Raw genomic sequence first — 17527 nt, 5'->3', positions numbered from 1 at the left:
TCAAAAATAACTGTAAATTGCTCTACTTTTAGACCGCTTCCATCTTCTCCTTTTCAGTTCTATAATGTCAGTGCCCCACACCACAGCAGAAAATAACAGCTTCTTCACAATGGCCTGTCTGGAGACTTCTTGTTCAATTAGTCTATTTCATCATCATAATCAGCCATTTACACTGGCTGATAAATAAAGGTCTCCTCCAGTCTTCTCCATGCCTTATGGTTTTCAGCTATATACAACCATACTGACACTGCAAGCTTTCTAATGTCATCTACTTACACTCCATTTGGTTGTCACCTCGGTCTTTCCTTACACCTCAGAATGAAGCAAATACCTTCACTGGGCAATCTACCAACTATTTGCCTGGTTACAGGTCCTGCCCACCTATTTGTTAGACTGGCAACACAGAGCAGAGTCAGTGTACATTTATTCTTCAGTGAAGACCATTATTAACACTAGATTATTTATTGAGAATAATGTTCACATTCATGACATTATACTAAAATGAAAACTGAACTTCAAATACCTATAAAGAATTTAAGTACTGGATCAGCAAGGAGTATATTACACAGTGAGTAAACTGCTTGGAAGTCTACCAAGGAAAATAAAATAAATCATAAAGTGTGTACGCATTACAAAGTACCCCTCCCCCTCCTTTTCACTATTCATAATTTATGTGCAATATATATACGTAGCATGCATCAATACACTCATAAAAATTTGTCTATTACTTTTCAACATTTACTTTGAGGTTTCAGTTACTTATAATGTGTTAGATGTGCATCAAACATAGACTTTATGCAACATTACAGATCAATCTTTTACCACAACCTTTATTTCTTATTCACTTTTGTTGGTTTTGCCAACTCTCAACCCAGCTGTCACCTTCCACATCATAAAGTAGATCTTGAGCTATGTTAAAGATCTATCTGTCAACACAACCAAGATTTTCAGCCACCTTAGCTTGCCTGAAGTCCAGGAAGAGTTTCTTACCACCTTCTGTTCCACTTCAATCTGTTCCAAGAAAAGCCAAGGATGAACTATGGAAACAGAAGTATCCTGATTGTCCACAACATATGAAACCTGAAGAAGAGTTGTTCCTGTCCATGAAAAGGGATAGTGCATGTGCAAGTTCTTCAACAGATTGTACAAAGGCGTTGTGAGATCCAAGGAAAACCTCAATATGTGGAGTATCGTGCAAGATGATGACTTACTATGCAAATGTGGTGAGGAACAAATTTCTAGGTATGCCAAGAAGTGCCTCCTTTGTCTCGATTTGTGCACAGGACTGGAACTGGCACTGGCTAAAACAAAAACTATCAATTTAGTGAAACACTTGTTATAACTTGTATAAATATTCTGTAAAGTGTACACATCTGATTATGCCCTTTTATGTTTTGTGTAGTACTTTATATCATCTGTCCCAATTTATTTGTTTATAATTTGTCAACAGATTAATTTGTCCATGTATATTTCATATTCATTATAAACAAGATCTGTTTTCTTTGATACTTCTGACATAAATAAAGACGACCCAGATTATTGGGGAGGACGCTACCATACTCAAACTTACAAAGTAATATGTGAAAACAACACTTTTTCACATGAGCTTGGCATCCTAGGTCTCAATTGATGTAAGACAAAAGATTTTGGGCTGCTAATGTTTTATATTGCTGCTGGCAAATATACGTCTAAAATTTAATGTGAACAGCATCCACTGTTGAATGGAATAGTTCCTCTTATTTTGCTATGTTCACGATGTTTGTGCAAGAACAAGAGACAAAGTAGTTCCTTGTACAACATGGGCACTACCTACAACTTTTCCTTGGTGAGAAAAAGTTAATTATACACCCCATACACTCAGTGCAAAGCACAAAGTATGGTGCGGAGCTGATACAATACTGTAAGGAATGTGGTGCATGCTCCCATGCTGCAACTCATCCCCATTCAGCAGTTTATGCACTGGATAAGTCTGTTTCTCCCCCCCCCCCCCCATCCCCCCCTACAGCAATCAACACTAAGGAAATAGTATACACACTACAAATGTCAATTCAGTCGCAAAACATTTACTGTAAAAATGAGCCATCAAAACATATATTAATATAACTATTGTAAATTCCTTATGATAATGCATGAACTGTGAAGATATCATCATTCAATGCACTAAAATTTGTTCCGATTCAACAGTTATATGCTAACAGATAAAATTGAAAAATCAGTTATATTCACTGAATTCATCATATTCCACAAATCCAGCAGAGTGGGATCTTAAGGATGTGCAAAGAAGTCACTTATTTGAGTGCAATACAATGAAATAACTTAACATTACAAAGATTATCGCATTTTGTCTTTCTGACAATGACTCACATTCCCCACTCGGTCCGATTATTGATACAGATGTGCAGTCAGAAATCCTCTAGCTGTGACCAAGCGAGGTGGCACAGTGGCTAGCACACTGGACTCACATTCGAGAGGATGACGGTTCAATCCTGCAGCCGGCCATCCTGATTTAGGTTTTCCGTGATTTCCCTAAATCGCTCCAGGCAAATGCCAGGATGGTTCCTTTGAAAGGGAATGGCCGACTTCCTTCCCCATCCTTCCCTAATCCTATGAGACCAATGACCTTGCTGTCTGGTCTACTCCCCCAAACCACCCAACCCTCTAGCTGTGTAGCCTTTGAGTTGATATTATCTAAGTCTCATGGAAAGCACAGCCTGCATGTTAGGATGATATGGTCATCGATGTGATACTGCTGATAAATACCACAACCAGCCACTTGTCAGTTTCTCTTGTTTAGTCTATGAAGCATTTGCTAAGACCCTATCTGTGTATTCTCAGCTCAATCATGCGTTTGTGTTTCTCAATTTCGAATGACTGACTGATTGATGATGGCTACGGGACTGAATGGCGAGGTCATCAGTCCTGCAATTCAGAAGTTTTTTGCCTAAGATAGAGGGTCCACGTAAAAGTGGGCGGGGTGCGGGGGAGGGGGGGGGGGGGGCTGTGTTGCTCCTGAAGTAGGTTGTGCAGGAGCAACAGCGAGTGAAGTGTCCCCCACCAACAAGGTGGCAGATTGAGTCAAACAGCTCTGAGAGCCAAGTGTACACAGCAGAATGGAAGATCATAGAACTGTTGTCATAGCAGCAACAGGGTACATGACAGCCCCATCAATGACAATGGACTGGCTACCGTGCTGGATATCAGGCACAAACGAGCTAAGAAGTCCATTATTGCTGACACCACAGAAAGCGATACTGCACAGAGGATGGAGGAAAACACACCCAGGAGTGTGACCTTGCCCAACAGCTGGAGAATCAGCGGAAGTGCAGATCCACCTTGACGAAGGATGCGAGGGGTATCAGTGCATGATAGACACTATGCACCATGTAAGGTGCGCTTCCCCAATTGGCTCACTCTTAAGGAAAATTTTGAAAAATGGAGGTCAAACCCCACAGGGGACCATCATATAAAGGCCGAAATGTGTGAGACTCCTTTTAGTCGCCTCTTACTACAGGCAGGAATACCTCAGACCTATTGTAAACCCCACACCCGCAAGGGGAGCCAAGGTGAAGGCACCAGTGGCAATCCTGCTGTCTTTGGGCCACCTGTAAACACGCCGGATGAAATGAACACCCTGCCATTCTAGATCGGTGCAGCGCTCATTGTCAGACTGCAAGAGGATGTCGCAATGGAAAATAATCCCCTTGACCATGTTGAGGCTTTTATGGAGAGTGACAGAAACAGAAATATCACCCAGTGGGTCACAAGCAATTAATGCCTGGGGTTGGGCTGGGGATGCTTTCTGAATCAAGACTGCACCACTTCTCACCTTGGACAGCACTGTCATGTCCCCAAACTTATCCTCAAGATGTTAAATAAAAAATTGAGGCTTCATAAGTAGAAAGGAGTCCCCATCCATTCTGCTATAGACTAAATACTGAGGCGAATATGGCTTTCTTCTTTCTGTAGCCCTATGTTCCTCTCATGTTGTAGCGAGGGAGGGAAACGATTTAGTGTCATATCTGTCAGCATTGTACTCAATCTTGCTCTTCTTAACAGACTGCTGGTGCCGTATGGTCACCAGCAAGAGACGACTTAGTCCGCTTCATTTCGGGTCATTCGCTCTGATGTCACCCACTCTGATCAGGGGTTCTCCCCACAGGCACCACCCAGCCACAGCAAAGGCCACCTGGCATGATGGCCGTTGCTAGGAGTCCTGATGGCCCAGGAAGACAGGCATCTACTCCTTGGCGTACGTGGGGAGTTTACAGCTCAGGCATCAGCAGTGTGATCCCTGTGTTGTCAGGGGGGCTACCACCAAATAGGTACATGGCAGCCCCACCACAACGGACTGGCTACCATGCTGGATATTGGGTGCACAGGAATCCAATACTCTCAGGGGGGTTAAAGAGGACAGGAGACAACGGAAGAAGATGACATACCCCGGAAAGTGTCCTCGCCCAAACAGTTGAATTGCAGGTGGAGATGCAAAGCCCTGACAAGACGTTCAGAAGCTCGAATCTAAGGGCACTCGTGCACCACGTAAAGCGTCCTTCCCCACATGGCCTGCACTTCCATGGAATCTGGAAAGTGGCAGATCAAACCATAAAATGGGACCTGAACCTATAGGGCCGAAAAGTGTGAGGCTTCTTTTTGTCGCCTCTTACGACAGGAAAGGATACCTCGGGACTATTCTAACCCCAGATCCACAGAAGGATCACGGGGGGAGGGGGGGGGGGACAGAGACCTTAGGACTGGGGGCTGCAGGATGAAATATACGAGGAGTGGAGATGGAAACCCCAACAAAGGGACATGAGACACAATCGAACTGACAATCCCAACTAGGGAAGGTACCAGGAGGGAGATATCCCTCATTTGCAAAGAGGATGGGGTACAAAAGGATGGTCACATAATTGTTGAATGGTGATTGCCTAAGAAACCAGGAGTTGGCTCCATCGCATTTGTAATGGGGGAATCCCCACTTCTGCGAGGATATTGTAGACGGGACTAGTGCAAAAAGCACTGATAGCCAGACGCACCCAATAATGATGAACAGAGTCAAGTAGTTTCAGAATGGAAGGAGCCTCCAAGCCATAAACCTGACAACCATTGTCTAGTCTCAACAAAACCAGAGTGCGGTAAAGATGGATAAAAGTAGCATGGTCTGCACCTCAGGATGTGTGGGCCAGGAGGCAGAGAGTGATACATGTCTGCATTAATTACTTTGCCTATTCCTATCACAACCAGAAGGACTGGTCGCTTATATACTTTTGGATCCAACATGGTATTCTCCATTGATAACTTGTTTAAAAGAATGAACACATTTTAGAATGTTATGAATGTATTTTATGTGAACTGAAGATGATATGTTGAACACTAAAAGTCACAAAATAAAATGAATATATTTTTATTTATGTTTTTCAGTTTTAAATTATTAAACAGAAGAAACACCATTCTGATTTTTTTATGTTAAAAAGTATGATAGTAGGCATTACGTGAAATAAAAACAAAGATGGTGAAACTTGTGATTTTGGCGAAAAAATTTCTGAAATTGATGACAAAATAAAAACTTAGAAACTATTTTCATTAGAAGATTTGTAAATATTTGTATGCGTAATTCCAGAAATTTAATAACTTCATATCATCATTGAACCTTTTATGTTTCCAATGACACCAACTAGAAGAAAACTGATTCAAAAACAAAGAAGTTTAGGCCATATGGAAGGTACTGGGAAGAACATATGGTAAAACCAAAGACTTTTACAAGAAAAAATACCTTTCTAAAAATGCAAAAATAAGGCATTACAATACCGTAGTGAAGCAATAATCTCCATATGCATGCAAATGTCTAGCTTTAAACTATAAGTCACATAAACTAGAAATAATATGAAGGTGAATCTTTAGGAAATACTAGGCCCACAAAAAACTAAGGAAGGTTGGAAATTATGTTGAAGTTTATTGAAATATTGAAAACATAGCAGAAGTAATGAGAAAAAGAAGACTGGTATTTTTTGGACATTTATAATGAATGCAAGACAGTAGATAGACAAAAAACAATCTTCAAATATTTGTGGTGTAAGAAGTTAACTGCAAATTTAATCCAAGAAGTAAAAAGGATTTAGAAAAAAAAATAATATAAAAGCTGAAGGGACAACTAACACAAAAGTGTTTAGGGAAGAAATGTTGAATATGGAAGGATTCCAAGGCAAAAGGGTGGGGGGGGGAAAAATGCTATGAAGTGGTCAGAAGACAGGAAGGAAAAAACCTAGTGAACAGATGAAAGAGTACTGGAAGAATAAAAGACAACAATGCATAAGGAATGGAAATAAATTAGCACGTGGTCTTTAGTTGACCCACCTGAGGGGGCAAAAGGAAGAAAGGGGGGAGAGAGGGAGGGAGAGAGAGAGAGAGAGAGAGAAGGAGAAGTAATGGTAGTTACAAATGTTTAACTTTAACTCACCTTTCCTACTAACATCAGTTTGTAAAAGTGACAAACATTCGAAAATGGCCTTCTAACTGCAGTTTTTAACACAAAATCTGGAAAAACTATTTTATCTTTCTCCCATTACATACTTTTTTGCACAAATTTTCCAAAAATATTTGCGACATGAGGGCTGTAATATTTCATTATTTTGGGTGATTTTAAATTAAATGAGCCTCACATAAAAAGAATGGTTATGATACAAATGGATGCTTTGAAGTGCACTGAAAAATTACAGCCACAAGAATCTTGCCAAGAAAAATCTTAACACTTTCAATTTAAAAAACTTATACTGATCGCAATAAAGAACCTAGACTCTAGATGGTAGATTAGCTGTGAAATTTTATTATTTATAATGTTCTATCAAGTTCATTTATATTTCTATTGAGTTTTTTATTCACGGAGCTGAACACTGAAGAAACAGAGAGATTTTCAAACAACTGAAAATGGCAACGAACTCTGTGAAAGCACAAACAGTGTGGTTGTATGCAGAATCAGGATCCATTATTGCAGTTCAATTATGTTTCTGAGCAGAGTACCACAGAAACCTCCCAACACCAAGAGATTCCAGATGTGGAAAGCAGCATTTCTAGAGAGACAGGATCTCTTGCTAAGAAGCATGGTGGTGGGCCATCAAGAAAATGAGAGGAGACTCTTAATTGCATTTTAGATACATCTGCAAGAAGTTCTAAGGAATCCATTTGTACAGCATCATATGAGCTTGGTGTCCCAAAATCAATTGCCCATGATGTGCTACACAAGCACCTAAGGCTTTATGCAAACAAAGTGCTATTGTACATGAGGTGAAGCCCGACTCTAAACACAAAAGAGAAACATTTCCTGAAGACATTTTTAGCGCATCGACAGACAACTGCTTCTTGGCTAAAATTGTTTTCTGATGAGGCAACATTTCATCTTATTGGAAAGGTCAGCAGATGCTATGTGTGAATTTAGGGTAGTAAATGTCCTCAAGAAGCCATGAAATATCAACGAGAAAGCCCAGAGCTCTACATTTGGTGTGATTGGCTCTGAGCACTATGCGATTTAACTTCTGAGGTCATCAGTCGCCTAGAACTTAGAACTAATTAAACCTAACTAACCTGAGGACATCACACACAGCCATTCCCGAGGCAGGATTCGAACCTACATTTGGTGTGGCTTAATTGAGGATGAAATTACTGGACCTATTCTTCTTTAAAGGGGCAATTGCCACTGCTCATTGATATCTTGATACAGTGGTTAATTTTGTGTTCTCTCAGATAAGACATTGACACCCATATCTGCCATTCCAGCAGGATGAAGCACCTCCATAATAACATGTGGAAGCTCAAAGCACTAAGTGACAAATTTCCACAATGATGCACTGCAAGAAGTGTTCCAATCCCGTGTCCACCTTGGTCACATGACACTACTCTGCTGGATTTCTTCCAGTCAAGGTATGTTCAGGACAGAGTGTACCATACCAAAGTGTCAACTCTGGAACAGCTTCATGAAAAGATTAGAGTTACAATGCAGACAGTTACACCACACGTGCTCATTAATACCTGGTGAGAAATCAAGTCTCAACTAGACATCCTTCATGGCACTTGCGGGGCTCATTTAGAAATGTGTGACAACAAACAAGACTTCAAAACTTTGTGTGTCCATTGTTGTAAGAATCTCCTTTATGTACTGCATACACATGAAGACCGCACAGAAAAGACTGGTATGTCCACTTACTTAGGAAATGAGTTTATGGAATGTTCTTATGAGCAGACATTCAGTACCACAAGGCAGTTAAAATGACTTTTAAATAACAGGGCAAGTCATCAAGATAGAGAGGGTCTCGCTTTTTAGTTGTAACAGAATGAGCATTCTAAGTCAATCTTCTCATGGAAAGAATATGGCAGTCCAATGTCTGCTTCCACTGTTTACACTACATTTATTGCGTCGGTTAGTTTGCACCTGCAAATGTGATCGCATGAATTTCTTACTCGTTGTTGTTTCCTTATAGTAACAGTGCTTAGTTTGAAGTGTGACAGTAGCACGGTCCTCTTAGAATGTTTAAAATTTATGGATTATTGAAAGATGAAAGTGGGAAGCCAGTTGTTAATAGGACGTTTAAAATTTGTGGATCATCGCAAGATGTAGGTGAGAAGCCATCTGTTAATCAATCAGCTAACTAGAGAAAAAATTATGGTAGAATGAGTAATGTTTTTAGGGATCTTATGGCAATGTTTCATGAGTGAGGCAGTGACTGCAAAATGATGGGATACCAATTCGATTCTACACAGAGTACGCGAAAGAACTTGCCCCCCTTCTAACAGCCGTGTACCGCAAGTCTCTAAAGGAACGGAAGGTTCCAAATGATTGGAAAAGAGCACAGGTAGTCCCAGTCTTCAAGAAGGGTCGTCGATCAGATGCGCAAAAGTATAGACCTATATCTCTGACGTCGATCTGTTGTAGAATTTTAGAACATGTTTTTTGCTCAAGTATCATGTCGTTTTTGGAAACCCAGAATCTACTATGTAGGAATCAACATGGATTCCGGAAACAGCGATCGTGTGAGACCCAACTCGCTTTATTTGTTCATGAGACCCAGAAAATATCAGATACAGGCTCCCAGGTAGATGCTATTTTTCTTGACTTCCGGAAGGCATTCGATACAGTTCCGCACTGTCGCCTGATAAACAAAATAAGAGCCTACGGAATATCAGACCAGCTGTGTGGCTGGATTGAAGAGTTTTTAGCAAACAGAACACAGCATGTTGTTATCAATGGAGAGACATCTACAGACGTTAAAGTAACCTCTGGCGTGCCACAGGGGAGTGTTATGGGACCATTGCTTTTCACAATATATATAAATGACCTAGTAGATAGTGTCGGAAGTTCCATGCGGCTTTTCGCGGATGATGCTGTAGTATACAGAGAAGTTGCAGCATTAGAAAATTGTAGCGAAATGCAGGAAGATCTGCAGTGGATAGGCACTTGGTGCAGGGAGTGGCAACTGACCCTTAACATAGACAAATGTAATGTATTGCGAATACATAGAAAGAAGGATCCTTTATTGTATGGTTATATGATAGCGGAACAAACACTGGTAGCAGTTACTTCTGTAAAATATCTGGGAGTATGCGTGCGGAACGATTTGAAGTGGAATGATCATATAAAATTAATTGTTGGTAAGGCGGGTACCAGGTTGAGATTCATTGGGAGAGTCCTTAGAAAATGTAGTCCATCAACAAAGGAGGTGGCTTACAAAACACTCGTTCAACCTATACTTGAGTATTGCTCATCAGTGTGGGATCCGTACCAGATCGGGTTGACGGAGGAGATAGAGAAGATCCAAAGAAGAGCGGCGCGTTTCGTCACAGGGTTATTTGGTAACTGTGATAGCGTTACGGAGATGTTTAACAAACTCAAGTGGCAGACTCTGCAAGAGAGGCGCTCTGCATCGCGGTGTAGCTTGCTCGTCAGGTTTCGAGAGGGTGCGTTTCTGGATGAGGTATCGAATATATTGTTTCCCCCTACTTATACCTCCCTAGGAGATCACGAACGTAAAATTAGAGAGATTAGAGCACGCACGGAGGCTTTCAGACAGTCATTCTTCCCGCGAAACATACGCGACTGGAACAGGAAAGGGAGGTAATGACAGTGGCACGTAAAGTGCCCTCCGCCACACACCGTTGGGTGGCTTGCGGAGTATAAATGCAGATGTAGATGATCAATCTTCCTTATTTCACCAGCTTAATTCCTGTGACATTAAACACTCGTAGAAGGCCTAGGCATGATGATTCCAAAGCCAGAGATTGCTCTTTTGGATACTTTATGTGAATCAAACAGAATGATGCCATGAGTGAAATTCCTGTTTGCCAAAGGCCTTCACTGCTTTGCATGGAACAGCAAAGCACAGATTGCAGACTATACAGCTGAGTATGGAGGAAACTGGAAAATCCCCAAAATACAAAACGGACTTGCTTGCTAACCAGCACTGGAAACTATCCAAACAGGAGGCAGCTGTTATAAACCACGTAGGTGCATTTAAGAAGAAGAAAGAGTCACTATGGCTATGAGTTATATGAAGAAAATAACTCTGAACTTCCTGTGGTTAACACCAACTTCAATTTATCATCTGGATACCTGCATACTAATACCTGCTCAATTAAAAGGTCTGGATGCAAAGTTTTCACAAAACATCTCTGAAGAAGAAAAGTTAAAAAATAACAAACAAAATTAAAGTACTTATGGTGTGGAAGACTAGGTTCAAAAAGCTAAGGGCTGTCACATTTTATTCAAAAAAGCAAAAAGTGAGACAAGAAAATAAAAAAATAGTGGAAAATGGAATATGCATGGACTATCAAAAAAACCTATCCTTGCCAAATATCAGCACTAATGTATAAAATGTTCTCGGGTTTCAAACCATGTCAATTGCTTAAAACTACACGAGCTTTTGGCCAAGCACTCCTTGGCCACTGTCAAGTGGTATGACTGCCAGTGGGCTGTTGGTGCGCCCTTATATACGCTAGCTGCCGGCTGTGACATCTCTGGTGCCCGTGACATTGCCATATATGGGCATGTTTTGGGTCGGCGTTCAATGTGCCCTCTTCAACCACGCGATCGCTGGATCCCACACAGCGCTGAGCTGCAAGCCACTGTCTCTATTCAGGGTGTTTGTGGTAATTTTTATTTCAATAGCTTCCTTTATTAAACTGTCCCAGAAGTTGTTAGTGCGAGCCACAACAGAGGTATTGTCAAATTTTATGTGGTGACTGTTTTCTAACGCAGATTTCTCTAGATAGCTTAGGCGATAATACCTCTCACATTCTTTCCTGCATTGTTCCACAGTGCACACTGTTTGTCCGATTTGCTTCTGGCCACACTCACAAGGTATTTCGTAGACCCCAGGTGTTCTGAGACCTTTTAAGCAATTGACGCGGTTGGAAACCCGGGAGCATTTTATTCAATGTTATCGCCGCGACACTCTGCATTCGTACATCAGCACTGATGTTTCTTATTACTAGCACCAGTTATTGTTTTATAGTTCCAACATTCATCAAATGTCCAACAGTGATGCAATATTTTATACTTACACTGAAGATATAGAGAATAAAGGAGTGAATGAAGTTATTAGTTTTTTTGCATAATTATGTGAGTGAAACATTTGGACCAAATGTAAGGGTTCTTGTAATATTCTGTGACTTGTGTTCAGGACAAAATAAGAACTATGGAATCTTTCTATACCATCACCATGTTGGTCATAGCATTAAAAGATGAGATAGTGTCAAAATAATATTTGAATAAGAGGACACTCTTACTTGGAATGTGTCAAAAACTTTGTTTTGACAAAAACAAAACTATTGTAGTTACCAAAGCACTGGGTTAACGCCTTTTAAGCTGTAATAATGAATCCAAGGCTTTACAAAGTCATTCTTGTTCATCTAGTAATTATAGGAGATTGGATGCCCTTTTTTAAAAACGTGTTATAAACCAAGATGTTCTTTCCAGACATAACACTCAGATAAGCTGTGGTTGTGAAGGAAGGTAAGCTGTTCAAATAGAGGATTTCTTAACAAGTGAGCCTGGACACCAGTACATGTGGAACGTTCTGGTAGTCTACAAGTAGATATCAAACCTGAGTATGTCACAAGGACGTGATGGATTCTTACAGCCTTGTTGAGCAAACAATGGTAAGTGTTTTGTAATATGAAACATTTTGTTATGTAAATCAATGTTGTTTTGCAAATAACTAATTCTAGGGTACATTTTCAGAGCTCCTGCCAATACCTTATGAAAAATATGCATACCTTCAAAAACTTAAACAACCTTGTGGTTAATAGGCAATAAATTTCTATCCCAGTCTACCACATAACAAACCGAAATCCAAATCAACATAAAGAAACTTCCAAAGCCGAACAACACAAAGATGGGACCACAGCCTACCAAAAAGTTATGGACTCACCACGTTCTTTTCATGGCTAAGATGTAATTTTGTCTTTTTAATCATATAATTTCAATTTTTATTCTTTTTAATATACTTCCTCTACAGTCATTACATTTGGCATCATAATTATATTGGTCACAGTCGACTGGAGTGTTTTCAGTACTTTTTGTAATCTTGAAAATTTAAATATGCTCTCCTGAAAAATGCACACAATGTGATTTGCCCCACTTTTTTCCTGGGCTCTTCATATTGTACTATAGAAATTTTGCGTCAACAGAAGGGACCGATCCCAGCCCTCTACTTTGACCCATGATGTAAATGTGCTGTGTTGTGTGAAGTCATCGTGGCATGGTGTTTTTGAGTCAGGTTGTATTTAATGGGATGATGTGTGTTTGTGGCATGTTCTTGGGTTGCACATTTATGTTTCGATGTTGTTTGTTAGATATATTAGCGAGACATTTGGCATTGTTGGCTCATGGCGTGAAGTAGTATTTGGAATAGCGTGTGCCAGTTCACTAGAGTGTTACTTTGATTTTGTATATTGGGCATCATACTTTCAAGTTTGTGTTAGGTATTCTTAGTACCATGTGTTTCTTATGGTCAGTACATTGAAGGCCATCTTTGTCATGAACACATGAAGTTGTCTGCTTCTCGGACCAGGGACCTTTATGTACGGCACTGTCGCCATGATAATGTGTGGCAATCCATACATAATAGTACCTGGTTTGAGAGATCTACACTGGCCATCTGAGAAATTGTTTTGTTTATTTATTATTTTTGTTATTAGTTGTCCATTGATTTCTCTGCACATGAGAATGAAGTGAATGCTCGTTGTGTGTGAGATTGGTATTGATTTTGTAGAGAAGTAAGTTCTGAATTTATTAAATATATAGTGGGAAGTTTGGGGGGGGGGGGGGAGGGGGGGGCTGGTAATGGAAATCGACAAATTTCAGTTTGGGAAAATGAAGTATGGGAACGGTGGTTCTCGGGTAGGTTTCTTCGGGTGGGTGGCTGTCATTTCAGGAGGGGCAGGGGGTGATGATATTTTTCAGGTGCTTGAGAATAGAACTAAAAAGAAATTAGTTGGTTTGATTGAGGAATACATTGAGGAGAATATAACTGTAGTTTCAGATGCTTTTTTTGTCACATTAGGGTTTAGAGAAAAGGGGCTATTATCATAGCACTGGGGCGTGTATCAAAAGAATAGAGGAGTTTTGAGGCATTATGAAACCTGTTATAGGTAAGGGGAAGAGGTGCTCTTCCACTCCACAGACTCATTAAGATGACTACTGGAGGTGGTACAGTGTCCTCAATAATTATTGTGTGTTTTGATGTTTCCTGAGGGCAGTAGAGAAAATGTATGCAAGGGTTTTCAGTTGAATAGGCTGGAGAGGAGAGAGGGGGGGGGGGGGGGGGGATTTGTTGGTGCGGTTTGTGGGAGTCGGGGTAGCTGTTTTGGGAGCGGGTTGGGTGGGTTGAGTAGTTATTTAGTTTTGCTTCCGAAGGATAGGTTTGATCTTTTTGTTTGTTTGTATGGTAAGAAAGTTGTTAATTTTTGTTTGTTGTAATTTGATTTGGGTACTGTGTGTAACAGTAGTATTGGGTGGGTTTGGGTTAGTTTCCTGGGGGGAGGGGGAAGAACGGGGATGGGGCACGGCTTTGGGATGTAAGGGTGATTTTTAAAGGTTTTCTTTGTTTCTTTACATTTACACCTACGTAAATACTCTGAAAGCCACCATATGATGTGTGGTGGAGGGTATCATGTAGCACTACTAGTTATTTCCTTAACTGTTCCACTCGCAAACTGAGTGCGGGAATAATGACTATCTATATGCCTCCATAGGAACCTTAATTTTTCTTTTCTTATCTACGCGGTCCTTACATGGAATATACGTTCGTGACAGTGGAAATGACCAGCACTCAGAGCTCTTCAAATTCCAGTTATCCAAATTTTCTCAACAGTGTTCCTCAAAAAGAGTGTTGCCTTCCCTCCAGGGCTTTGTGTGTGGGGGGAGGGCGGGGGTTTCTTTACTTGCTTTATTTGTTTAGTAATGCATTATGTATGGCATGTTTGTTTAGCTTTCTAGTTATTTGTGTGTGTGGAATTAGTCAAGTGAAATCTTATTTTGTATCGATGGCTTCATTTGAGCTATATAGGTCAAGTGAAAATTGTGGTGCATTGTTTGAGTTGTGAGCGGGTTCTCTGGTATCAAGAGCTTCCTTTTAAGATATATCGGTCAAGTGAAATGTACAATGCCTACAGTTCTTGTTTCTGTAGTGTTGTGTTGAATGCTGAGCATTTTTTGTGTTTGATTTTATGGCCAATATTTGTTTTGGGATGGCACTGTTTTTGTTGTCATTACATAACTGGTTTGTTCCTGCTCTAAAACTCTATTTCCCACAGTTGCCTCAGTTTCATTTTATTGATGGAACGAAATAGTTCATATTGTCTTTACCTTTATTTGTGCATGCATTTAGTGACATTATGGTTAATATATTGTATACACTGTAGACACGGGTCTAAGCAATCTTGATGATATCGCATGTCAGTTGACACAAGTGGAATCAGAGTTTTTAGTGTTGTCAAAATTTCACATTAGGACATGTTGTCTCACACATACTGTAAATATCAAGCAATTATGTACCTGAAGGAACATTGCATGAAACGTCTAATAAAGATCCGCACACACGGATGATACTAGAAACAGGAATGATTGCCATATGAAAAACAAAAAAAACTGAAGTTAATAAGTAAGGACCCTGAGGAAGCTTGGTGTATCTTTTACAATAAGCTCTCACATGATATAACAAGCATTAAAGTATTGATAGCAAAATTTTACATGACTATGACATGTCCCTACAGCATATCAGAATACCTACAGAACCATCACATTTACCAACCTCAAACTGTAGACCTACCTGCCTGTGGGTAAAAAAGACAAAAGAGAACACACGTAGAACTCTTGTTAGAATCTGGTTCTTTCTGTCATTTTAATCTTTCCTTATATACTTCAGTGACAAATAGCATGTATATGTCTGTGTCATGAACTTTTTATGTATACCCCATTTTTTCAATTATTCTCATAATAAGTTGCTCTGCTATAAATAATGAATATGACCACCATTAAAAGAAATCTGTCTAAATATGAACAAATGAAATTAATAAACAAAGAAAGAATTTGACACTAAAAATCTTAATCTGATATTTAAATAGAAACTATCGCCTACTGATTTTTTTTCTCAGAAGTAGCAGTTCAACATTAACCAAAATATGGAAAGAGACATACTTCTCCCTTTTGCTGACTTTTTCACTCTAGGCAACTGTGCCACAGAATGCACAGTATTGTCAGCAATGTTTGTGTATTACCTTTTGTTGTCAATTGCTCTAGTAAACAGCAGTGTGTGTTAAATACAAGCATCACTGGTTTCGTTGTATATGAAAATTTCATAGCTATAGAACAATTCAGGTTACTTACAGAACATGGTGTTATCAGACGCCTCCATTGACATTTACACTACAATAGAGATGATACACAAACATTTACCAAGCGTCCTATTGTACATATAGCACTACACACTCAATGGAAGCATTTCCTGCATAATTTTACAATATGTCGTAACTTACCAGAAGCATTCTTGATTAAGGAAACGTGAGTTTAGATTAGAACACTTGAACCAAGAGTTTAAGAATTACATGTATCGTACACAGCCGTGTCGCAACAACTATTACAAGCGAAAAATGGAATTAAAACTTGTCAAGCAACCGAGAACTTACATTTCCGGGCGTCCCTACTAGATTCCTGTATCACCGTGCTACAACTTCCAGTGGTAAGAGTCTAATATATTCTTTAAACGGAAGTGTAGCCGTAATTCGGCGCTAAGAATGCCGCATACGCTTTTCATTGGTCCAGAATGCACGATTAGCACTATTACACACGTTTAAACCATACTTCGTACCACAGGTTTTGAATACTCGCACACAATAATTCTTAAGGTATAGTAAGTACATCGTCGTCCAACTATTCTTTAAAGCTGCATTTATGATGCAATGAAAACCCTTATTTTGGCTATCTCTACGATAAATACTACAAAAAATGTCAACAACACGTTTATAAACCAACACAATATCATGTATAGCGCGTTGACATTTGTTTATGTTTTGGTAACTTCGATCTATCGCATATGAATGTCGATTGGGTAAGTTTGGAAACACTGAGGCACTTATTCAAAATACTTTCTTGTTTCGTCCATCGGAAGTTAGTCGCATCTGATGCTATCGTGTACAATGTACACTACTGTTACCAGCCCGTAGATTCACAGTAACAGTAGTGTTAACCCGTTCTCATAAAAGTGTAGTCAGTTTATGGTAGTGAGGAGCTTTTAAAATAGTAACAGGCTGAACATTTCTCCAGTAGTTCGCACTGTTGACGAATTAGTAACTCTTCAGTAGTAGTAGTATTCATTCGTAGATCAATTTATAAGGATACTGGATATGTCATAGTTAACTGTGCTAGTAATCTTGGCTTAAGAAACAGTATTGTTTAATAGGCCGTTAAGGATTTACGTATTTCACTTCTCAGTCTGACAGTTCGGTTTTGAATTTTGTATGCTAGCTCGTTTACTTTTAGTTTGATTCCATTAGCACTTCGGTTTTGAATGTTGTATGCTAGCTCGTTTACTTTTAGTTTGATTCCATTAGCACTTACTATAAGGAGCGGTAGTGGAACTTACACGTGTCCTATACACCGAGCGCTGCAATGATTAGGACGTTATAGCTATTGATTCTCAGTTGACGTGGTGTGAACACACAAAGATACTTGCAAACAGAATGTCATACATGCAGCAGGGACCTCAATGGGAAATCAACTAGACTCTCCCATAGGCTCATCGAAAAAGACAAGAAAATCGCTGAACAGGAGACAAAGATTTGTGCCCTTCCAGCTGAATTAGTGCCCGCGAAATTTGATCTAGATAGGTTGAAGGTGAGAAAAAATCTTAGCAACTGGGTGAAGGTATCAAACAGTGGATGAAAGAGGAGCAACTGTTCAACACCTTCATCCACATTTGAGATGGTAGTATCGAATAAAATTGACTTGTGACTAGAAGTAGGACAGGAGTAGCTTCATCCA

The 17527-nt window shown here is 39.8% G+C and overlaps 1 protein-coding gene across 4 annotated transcripts in view; it reads right to left on the bottom strand.

Moving 5' to 3' along the window:
* Positions 1–17211, bottom strand: part of LOC126184888 (uncharacterized) — a 124381-nt gene extending 107170 nt beyond the window's left edge. For 2 of the 4 annotated variants that reach the window (XM_049927518.1, XM_049927515.1), the window contains exon 1: positions 16174–16555. The gene's annotated coding sequence lies outside the window, so the exon portion shown is untranslated. Of the gene's footprint in view, positions 1–15874; positions 15914–16173; positions 16556–17129 lie in introns of those variants that run through there. The other 2 variants (XM_049927517.1, XM_049927516.1) reach the window with 2 other exon arrangements.
* Positions 17212–17527: the final 316 nt, after the last annotated feature.

The sequence above is a fragment of the Schistocerca cancellata genome, chromosome 4, assembly GCF_023864275.1.
Source record: "Schistocerca cancellata isolate TAMUIC-IGC-003103 chromosome 4, iqSchCanc2.1, whole genome shotgun sequence".
Taxonomy (NCBI): Eukaryota; Metazoa; Arthropoda; class Insecta; order Orthoptera; family Acrididae; genus Schistocerca; species Schistocerca cancellata.
This window is presented reverse-complemented; position numbering and strand designations above follow the sequence as displayed.